The sequence below is a fragment of the Salminus brasiliensis genome, chromosome 25 (genome assembly GCF_030463535.1).
Source record: "Salminus brasiliensis chromosome 25, fSalBra1.hap2, whole genome shotgun sequence".
Lineage (NCBI taxonomy): Eukaryota > Metazoa > Chordata > Actinopteri > Characiformes > Bryconidae > Salminus > Salminus brasiliensis.
In genome coordinates, this window is record NC_132902.1 from 2,147,925 (window position 1) to 2,157,908 (window position 9,984).

At 45.4% G+C, this 9,984-nt stretch overlaps 1 protein-coding gene across 1 annotated transcript in view; it reads right to left on the reverse strand.

Annotated features, from left to right (window-relative positions):
- The window catches only part of pvalb7 (parvalbumin 7), a 30,832-nt gene that overhangs the window by 5,410 nt on the left and 15,438 nt on the right, over positions 1-9,984 (reverse strand). The window lies entirely within an intron of this gene.

A 9,984-nucleotide genomic window follows, 5' to 3' on the forward strand; every position in this document is an offset into this window, starting at 1 on the left:
CTTTTTGCAGTAAATAATGCAATTTATTTATTCATATTTTATAATATGGATCATTTTGATTGTTTTAGAAATAATAATTTTGCCTTTCTTTGTTTCTTGTTTTTAATTTTGTTATAGAAATGTTTACAAAAAAGAACAGAATATTTTTTCTTTTGATTTTAAGAGATTAATGCAAATAAAATAGCTTTTTACTTATTTTAAAAATAAATATCAGAACTTTTAAGAAGTTTTTAGATTTTATTTGACATAATGCTTATATAAATAAATATATGTTTACGCCTCTCCTGCAACTTTCATGATTTTTAAATTAAAGTAAATAAATAAATAAGTAAGTAAATAAATAAATTTCTAATAAATTGTCTTTCTTATTTATTCTTTATTCAAATCCATATTTACTATAACACGTATTACAGCTGTTTTCTAACCTTTTATAAAGTAAATCTAGGATCTGATACATCTGTACTTTCACTCTCACACACTTTCATACTTATGATATTATGTATCGTAATCCAGACCCACATTTTTTAGCAGAACTGAAAGTACGCTGTTGTTGGAATTCTAAAAATCCCAAACTTTTTAACCCGTAGATGAGTAATGTGATAAAACCCAAAACCTCCTGACGAGATTTCAGTCCTCACAAACACAACCTCCACCAGCTCCTCCTACACACAACATAGTCAAGGCCAAGTCCAGTCAAGCCTGAGTCTAAAGGGGGCTAAGACCAAGTGAAGACCAAGTCTTAAGGGGGGTGGACCAAATCAGGATGAGTCTAAGGGGGACATAGACCAAATCATGACCATATGTAAAGGGGGCCTAGAACAGGTCCAGGCCAAATCTAAAGTCTTAAGGGAGCTAAGAGATCAAGCCAGGACAAATCTAAAGGGGGGCAAAGACGGAGTCTGAAGGGGCCCTAGACCAAGCCAAGGCCAAGTCTGAAGGGGCCAAGGTATATAAAGCCGAGATATTTCTAGAGGGGCAATGACCAAATCAAGTCTAAGTCTAAGTCTAAGTCAAGACTCAAAAACAAAATGCAAATTAAAATTGCAAAAAAGTCTAATCTTGTTTAATCTAACATAAACAGAAGCAGTGATGGTATCGATTGGTTTAGTGACAGAAAAATGGAAACTAGGGAGAATTAAGGCCAACCCTGAGAGACCCCGAGAGACTTGGACCGATAGATCGGACCTGAGCACTACAGCCTTCTCCGTCAGCAAGTTTCTGGACTTACCTGTGTGAGAGGAGGGAACGCCGGCAGAGCTAGGGAAGCGTGGGATGAACAAAAAGACTTGGCGGGAGAGAGGGAGACGGGAGAGGTAGGAGAGGAGGGTCAACCGTCCAGTCTTATATATACACTGGCCAGCTCTTCAGTCTATTTCAGGAGAGACTGGGTCATAATGCGAGCCAGAGTGGAATGGACGGGGCGAGCGTTTGAGTGGGCAACAGAGGATCAATTTCTCAGTGGCACCAACGAATCAAACTATTAATAATCAGCTACTGCTTGATATCTCCTCCTCTCTCGCCCTCTCTCTCTCTTTTCTGCCCCCTAAACTGGCCAGTTTTTTCAACATGTCTCTAAGTGATGCAGGTGTCCCCCCTGCTCCATCTCCACGCGACCACATTTGGTCCCAAATTAGGTACGGAGACAAGGGCTGGGTGTAACCAGCTGGGTGTCCCCTGGGAGGGGCTATTTGAACTTGGGGTCTTGAGGTTGGGTGTCTCGGGTACTAACCACAGATTCCGAAAGTCCAGTTTGACAGCCAGGGCACTCAGTGGGAGTGGGGAGACTGTGTTTACCTCTGTGGAATGGGACGTTGTGGCCCTTGCTCATTGCGGCTGGCGTTAAGAGTGATTGACAGCCAAACAAGCCATTGGTAGGGAGTCACTGTGAGGTGAGGGGACAACCCGGAGAGACCCGGTTGAAGTCTTGGGGGACAAAGGACAAAGGCTTTGACTATGGATTTGTCCTCACGGGAAGAGCACCTTTGAATATTTGGGGTTGGGGTATCATTTTGCATATGTCCAAATGCTTGCCTAGTCCCTGTAGAGATGTACTGCCAATAGAATAGGACTCATCAACCGATTGGCGCCATGCTGCCTAATGCCAGGCGTGGGCTAGAGGGGTATAAAGCCCTCCCCCAACATCCCATACTTTTGGATGGGATGTTGGGGATCCAACATTCTGACCTCACTAACAGTGATGTTGTCACTGAATGCAATCAAATCCTTACAGCAATGCTGCTCCAAAATCTAGTGGAAAGCCTTCTTCCCTGGACGGTAGAGAGTGTTGGAGTGTTACGCCAACAAAAGCAGGAGAAACTCTTGCGTGAATGCCTTTGATTTCTGAAGGAACAGTGGATGAGTATTGGTGTCTCAATACTTTTGTCACGACTTTGGTGAAGTTTTTGGGTGATTTTTAGAGTGCCTTATAGGAATCATCCTCCCTAGAGAGTCGCCCAGGTGCTCGTTCAGTCTCTCGTTACTTCAAGACTTGACCACTGCGACTCTGTTCTGGCTGGTCTTCCTCTGTGCACCATCAGGCCCCTGCAACTGATCCAGAACACAGCGGCACAGGTCGGGTCGTCTTCAACGTTCCTAAATTCAGCTATATCTCTCCACTGCTGGGTTCTCTCTTCACTGGCTTCCTGTAGCTGCTGCCCAGGTCATCAGATTCAGAACCCTGACGCTGGCCTACAAAGCCAAGACTGGACCAGCCAGCCCCTCCATACTTGATGGCGATGGTCAAAAGCCGACCTGCACCGAGAGCCCTTCCAGCTTCAAGTACGGCTCGTCTCGACCCGCCATCCTTTAAGATCCACAGAAGACAAGCATCCAGACTTTTTTCTGTCCTGCACCGAAGACTTCTCCTGGGAGTCCAACGCTCGATGTCTTCAAACCCTCCTTTTCTCAGAGTACTCAGGCGAAGAGAAGAGTACTATGGTCTCCATATTGACTTGTGTTTAGTAGAGTCTAAGATTAGAGGAGCTTTGAATTTTTAGTCTATTCAAACTAGCTGAGGTTTTTCTTGGGTAAATATCAAAGCACTTTTGTAAGTCGCTCTGGAGAAGATGTACATGAATCTCCAGTCCTGCTTACAGTTTCTGCCATGGACTCTTCTGCCAAAGAACCGTCCGGTACCACTGTGTTGAAACCTGGGTGTAGGGTAGTCACGAGTGTTGCCCAATGGCCAAAAAGACTCAAGTTAGGGATACAATGATGGCAACAGCCATCATCTGGCCAATGGAAGTGTCTGAAAGTCGGACAATGGGACGTCTAAGTACTGGATAATGTGATAGCCACAGACTCAAGGATCCATCTGGTAGCATTGTGACGAAGCTCCGTTATTATATATTCTTGTAAGACCAGACTGCCTGTTCGTGCTCTGTCTTCGGGGCCTGAAGTTGGATGGCAGTCCGGTGCGTGAATGTCCTACACTATGTGTTTATAGCTCGCTGAGAACTCCAGCAGAGCTGCATCAATGTTTCTTCAGTTTAAGTGTGAATCAAAGGCTAAGCTGTAGGTGTTGATGTATGGAGTGGGAGGGTGACCCTAACACTATATCACCCCGATCTGTCAGCTAATTAAAACTCTTGTTGACAGCTTGAGAAGATGCTAAGAAGTCATACTGAGAAGACTGAGAGTGTGTGTGTATATATATCTACATATATATATATAAATATATGTGTGTGTGTGTGTGTACACTCCCTACTCGTCGCCTGTAAAAGTAAAAATACAGTATCACTCCACCTCTAACCAATGCCAGCCAAGGCCACGGGCCAAATTCATCTCTATTACTCCTTCAGTGTTTGTTTGTTTGTGTGTATATGTGTGTATATATATATATGTGTGTGTGTGTGTGTGTGTGTGTGTATCATCTCCATCTTGAGCAGTATGCTAGTGTATGCTAATCTGTGAGGAGGTTTAGCATTTAGCTAGCGCTGTATTCCGTTTGAAGCCCCGGAGCAATCTGTAAGCCAAAGGGTATTGTGGTATATTCACAAAGGCCGCTACTGAAAGAGGTGAGTAGGCATCTTAATGGTTGCAGAGAGCCCCTTTAAAAACCTTTAGCATTGGGCCACTGATTCCTGGGGGTCTCTGGTTGGACTTTTGGTGGGTATCGTTTGAAGCCCCGGAGCACTCTGTAAGTCGAAGGGTATTGTGGTATATTCACAAAGGCAGCCATTTCGACTGTAACGAGCTTGTGTATATAATTAGATTAGAATATAATTTGTGGCTTGTCCAGAGAGCCCCTTTAAGCATGTTCCTACCTTCGAGAGACATGGTCAAAAGGGGGCTTTGCAAGATTTTAACGGGAAAATCACTCTCTAGAGGCTACTGTGGCCACTGAAAGAGGTGAGGAGGCATCTTAATAGCAGACGTAATGATAGTTGCAGAGAGCTCCTTTAAAAATCTTTAGCATTGGGCCATTTATTTTGGCTTCACTGATTCCTGGGGGTCTCACTTTGTACGTCGAAGGGTATTGTAGTGTATTCACAAAGGCCGCCATTTCTACTGTAACGAGCTTGCGTATGTTATTATATTAGAATATTATTGTTATTATTATTAGTATTATTATTACTACGTGCACAAGACACACACACACACACACACACACACATATATATATATATATATATATATACAAATGAGCCTGGACCAGGCAGCGGCGTCTGTCAGCGCTTCAAATCCGGCCCTGGACAGTCTCGGCCTCAGACTCGGCCGAATCATTTGGCCGTGATTCCTGCATACGCTGGCTCCCGGTGAGCAGATCAGATCTCTGAGGTGAGATGAGATGAGTGGAGAGAGAGAGAGGGCAGTAATTCGATGAAGCTCTGAGCTCTTTTAAATTAGCCACAATCCCTGTGGGCCCTTTCACAATAACAGCTTTACTGGTTAATGTGCTTTCGGGCCAGGAGGCCGAGACTGAGAGGATGATGGGTGGTTGATAATTGCAGACCTGTATGTACGGCTTTCGCTGTTCATCTACAGTGCGGTGGACTCATATAGCAAGCACACATGGACACCCTAACCAATGGACCCGGGCGCCTGGGTTAGAGTTAGGGTGTTCATGCTGGAGGGATACATGCAGGAAGTTGTACGACAAAATAGTCCCCCGAGAAAACTTTGACTGATTCTACTACGTTACAGTTGGGAAATATTATACAGTATATTTTGCTGCTAAAGTGAAGTGCTAACTCTTCTCATTCAAAAGCTCCTCCCACTTTCAAGACACATCACCAGAAGGCGGGTTTTCTAGATTTTAACTGGAAATTTGCTCTCTAGAGGCGACAGCGGCCACTACAGGAGGCGAGTAGGCATGTTTATAATAGACACAGTGATGGTTACATTTGTGGCTTGTCCAGAGAGCCCCTTTAAACATGTCCCTACCTTCCAGAGACATGGTCAAAAGGGGGCTTTTCAAAATTTAACGGAAAAATCACACTCTAGGTTTTTAACTGGAAATTCGCTCTCTAGAGGCGACAGCGGCCACTATAGGAGGCGAGTAGGCACATTTTTACGTTGACCGGAGTGTCCCTTTAAGACACATTCATGCCCTAAAACACTTGTAGTTCTCCACAAGCTCCTCCCACCTTCAAAACACATCACTAGAAGGTAAGTTTCCTAGATTTTAACTGGAAATTTGCTCTCTAGAGACGACAGCGGCCACTACAGGAGGCGAGTAGGCACGTTTACTGTAGACACAGTGATGGTTACATTTGTGGCTTGTCCAGAGAGCCCCTTTAAACATGTCCCTACCTTCGAGAGACATGGTCAAAAGGGGGCTTTCTAAGATTTTAACAAGATCACACTCTAGAGGCTAGTGTGGCCACTGAAAGAGGTGAGGAGGCATCTTAATAGCAGATGTAATGATAGTTGCAGAGAGCCCCTTTAAAAATCTTTAGCATTGGGCCATTTATTATGGCTTCACTGATTCCTGGGGGTCTCTGGTTGGACTTTTGGTGAGTATCGTTTGAAGCCCCGGAGCACTCTGTAAACCGAAGGGTATCGTGGTATATTCACAAAGGCCGCCATTTCTACTGTAACGAGCTTGCGTATGTTATTATATTAGAATATAATTTGTGGCTTGTCCAGAGAGCCCCTTTAAACATGTCCATACCTTCGAGAGACATGGTCAAAAGGGGGCTTTCCAAGATTTTAAAGGGAAAATCACTCTCCAGAGGCTACTGTGGCCACTGAAAGAGGTGAGGAGACATCTTAATAGCAGACGTAATGATACTTGCAGAGAGCCCCTTTAAAACCCTTTAGCATTGGGCCATTTATTATGGCTTCACTGATTCCTGGGGGTCTCTGGTTGGACTTGTGGATATCACCACTTGTGGGTCTCTTATTCCATCTCTCTCTCTCTCTCACCCCTTTCTTTCCATGACCCTCTGTTCTCTGTGGTTACAAGAGTGCTATTTCTTCTGCCGTTATTACATTACCCTACCTCAGCACTCTTACCCTACACACACACACACACACACACACACACACACACACACACACATATGCACACAGGGCTGCCCGTGGAGGAGTGAAGAGGAAGAGAAAGACAGACAGACAGAGAGACAGAAATAGACGGAAGAGGATCTGCGGACCAGCCGATGTCCAGCTAATAAATAAGGAGATGTATGAGAGGGACAGCTAGAGGACACTACAAAGACATAAGAGAGAGAGCGAGTGAGCGAGTGAGGGGGACAGAGAGTGCGGCCTTGCGAAAGCTTCCCTCAGGCCTGCCAGACAATGTCTTTCTTGACAGTGAAGGTATTTATGTGGTCATTACAGGTGTTTTGTGATCCTTGGCCCCTCGCTCACATCACCTTTATGGGATCTCCTTCGTCCACTCGATGTCTTCCCTTGAGCTGGGAAGCCCTGGGTTATATATAGCCGCTGAACATTATTCAGAGGCCTACGGTGGTTGGCACTGTGTGGGCCTGATGCTTCGGAGGCTGCTGGGTGATGTCTGCAACAGCTGGAGTATTACACACCACAGCAGGTGTGCATATGCATGAGAGAGAAAAGCCATGGTATCTCCCAATGGTATCCCCCAGCTAATGTGTGCGCTGGGGTTCAGTTGGAGTTATGGCCATTATAGTGCAGACTATGGAACTGACCTGTCCAGGTTTTCATTGATGCCCACTGTTAACCCAGCTGTACACAACGTCTAAAAAGCAGGGTTAGCAGGGTTGCTTGAAGGAGCCTTGACTACGCTGACCACTAGGGGGGCCTAGTGCTCTGAAAAATACAACTTAGAACTTCTTAGATGTTGAAAGTGGCTCTTGCATCTTTGCTCTTGCATCCACACTTGCAGCAAGACAGGTCGTACTGAGAAACATAGCACGAAACAGGATACCACTGCAGTGCCAGGGCTGCCCCAGCCGACCGTAAGTGCCATTATTTTGCATTGGCAGCCTCAACAGATTGGTGGTGGACCCTGCTTCAGTTCCAAAGCGCCTCTGGAAGCAACGTCAGGACAAGAACTTGGCATCGGGACATCTAATTTCTCACAAGCTGCATTCTAAGCATTGCCACAAGGGGAGCTACAGCGCAAGCCAAGTTGTCTTGTACCGCTGTCATGCTCCTAGGTCCCCCTAGCACTAGCAATGCTTCGGACACTAGGAAGGTAAGGCCCTAACACATGCCCCCTCCGATACTCTTTTCAAACTGCTGCCAATGCTGGCGGCTCGGTGGCTCTGAAAATAGCGACGGGTCCCCAACTGACAGACAACTGCACTGGCTAATATCGCTGGAGAGATTAAGAGGAGAGAGAGCGCCATCTACCCACCTGGAGCGAACACGGCCAGTTGTGCTCTCCCAGATTCTGGGCGCTGATGGCAAAGCGGCATGGCTCGGGATTCGACCTTGTGACCCCCGGGCCATAGTGGTAGCGCACTGCGCCACTAGGATCCCCATGGCGGACCAGTTTGATGAGTCTCTCTCTCTCTTTTTCTCAATATTAGTTGGACATATTTGGATATATTTTATGTTGAATATCCAGTGAGGTACTTAAAGAACACAGTTTTGAGGCCTACAAGATCTGTCCTACCTATTAAGGTTACTGGAGGAACCTTACTTCCACCATACCACCACCTTCAAGCACTTAGAGAAGGTCCTAGAAGGTCTAAACTCTAGACGTTACTAGAGGAACCCTAGACCTGGATCCTAAAGGACATAAAAGTCAAGGTTCCTTGAAGAACCTAAGGGTTTATAAGTGGTTCCTTGAAGAACCTAAGGGTTTATAAGTGGTTCCTTGAAGCACCCTGAGATCTTTCAGACCAGGACTTCGACGTTTTACAGAATATATATACATTATGCTAACACTAGAGGTCTCTCTCTCTCTCTCTCTCTCTCTCTGTGAGTCTGACGTTTCTAAGGAAACATTGTATGGGGGCTTGTAAACACATGTCGTGTGTGTGTGTGTGTGTGAGATTGTTGAGCATACAGTATCCCCTGACCTTGAGATCACTGGATCACAACACACTCGCTATTTTGCAAGTCACACACACTTAGCATCTCTCTCTCAGAGAGAGAGAGAGAGAGAGACAGCAGCTGCGATGGCTTTAAACTCAAGTGTGGTGTGTGTGTGTGTATGTGTGTGTGTGTGTGTGTGTGTGTGTGTGTGTGTGTGTGTGTGTGTAGAACTGTGTATCTGCCTACAGTAGTTACAACAACAATGGGATAAGTGAGTGTGCATGCGGGGCTCCGGGTGGTCCCGTGGACTAAGGCCCTGCCACTGTGACACAAGGATCGCTGGTTCGATTCCCAGGTCATGCTGCTTGCCATCAGCAGCCGGAGCCAGAGTGAGCACAACTGACCTCGCTCTCCTTGGCGGTGATGGTGAATCTAACCAAAATATGTTCCATTTTTTTATGTCCCAGGTTAGCATTGTTAGCATTGTCCCACATTAGCATTGTTAGCATACTGTTGATGTGGAAATCAGTTCAAATCAGTTCCTAGTAATCATAAACAAAGTGTAATCTTCCATAGTCTGTATAACACCATGGTTCATTCGTTCCCTTATTAATTACAGGCCAGGCCGGTTCTCCACATTTACCCCAGGACACACCAGGGTCATTTCCATGCAGCTGCTTTAGTGCTGCCCCCTAGCGGCAGTGCGGTGTAGAGCGCGAACCCCACACAGCAGGAAAAACAGGCCTTTTCTCTTAGCTGTAAACGTTTTATCGTAGCCGCTATCAGCCTGTGAAGTGGGTCATGTTTATCAGCCACGTTATCACACACTCCCTTCCCGAGAACGAGGGCAGACACACACTGTACAGGTCTTCAGGAACTACTTTCTCTTTTTTGTGTGTGTGTGTGTGTGTGTGTGTGTGTTATATTACTGAGGGCCGCCTATAAAGGAGCGCTTTAAAAATCTCTCAGCCTACATTTTAAACCAGGTCACATGGAATCGGGCCGGGAAGACGAAGACCCTGAGCTGGAAACCCTGTTTTAGCAGCGCAGGTGCATGTTGGGTTCCTGATGGAACTGACCATATGTCCAGATGGGGCTCATGCTGGTCATGACACTCGTTATCCACCTGTTCTAGGTTGCCTTTGATCTGCAGACTTTCTTCATTCTCTAGTTTTGCCTTTGCTTGGTTGTAGCCAATGGGCTTTACTGGAATGCTACACTATTGCAATATTACACTATTACAGACAATAAACAAACAGTAACAGTAGTAATAAACTTTGTACAACAATATCCTGATTTATATATATTCAATTATTATTATTATATTATTATTACATTTAGACGTGATTTGGTGTGAATCCGTTCTGCCCAGATTTCTTGACAGTATTTTGGGGAATGGAACCAGACGTCTGTGAAGTTTGATGCCTCTTATAGCGGCCTCACAGAAAGGTATTGCACTAAATGATTATGGGCATTATACTTAAAATTCAGAAGAAACGTTTAGTAAAACAATTGGCAATATTCCAAGTAAAAAAAAAATGGTAGGATAGGAGCTGTAGTCTTGGTGACCTCTGG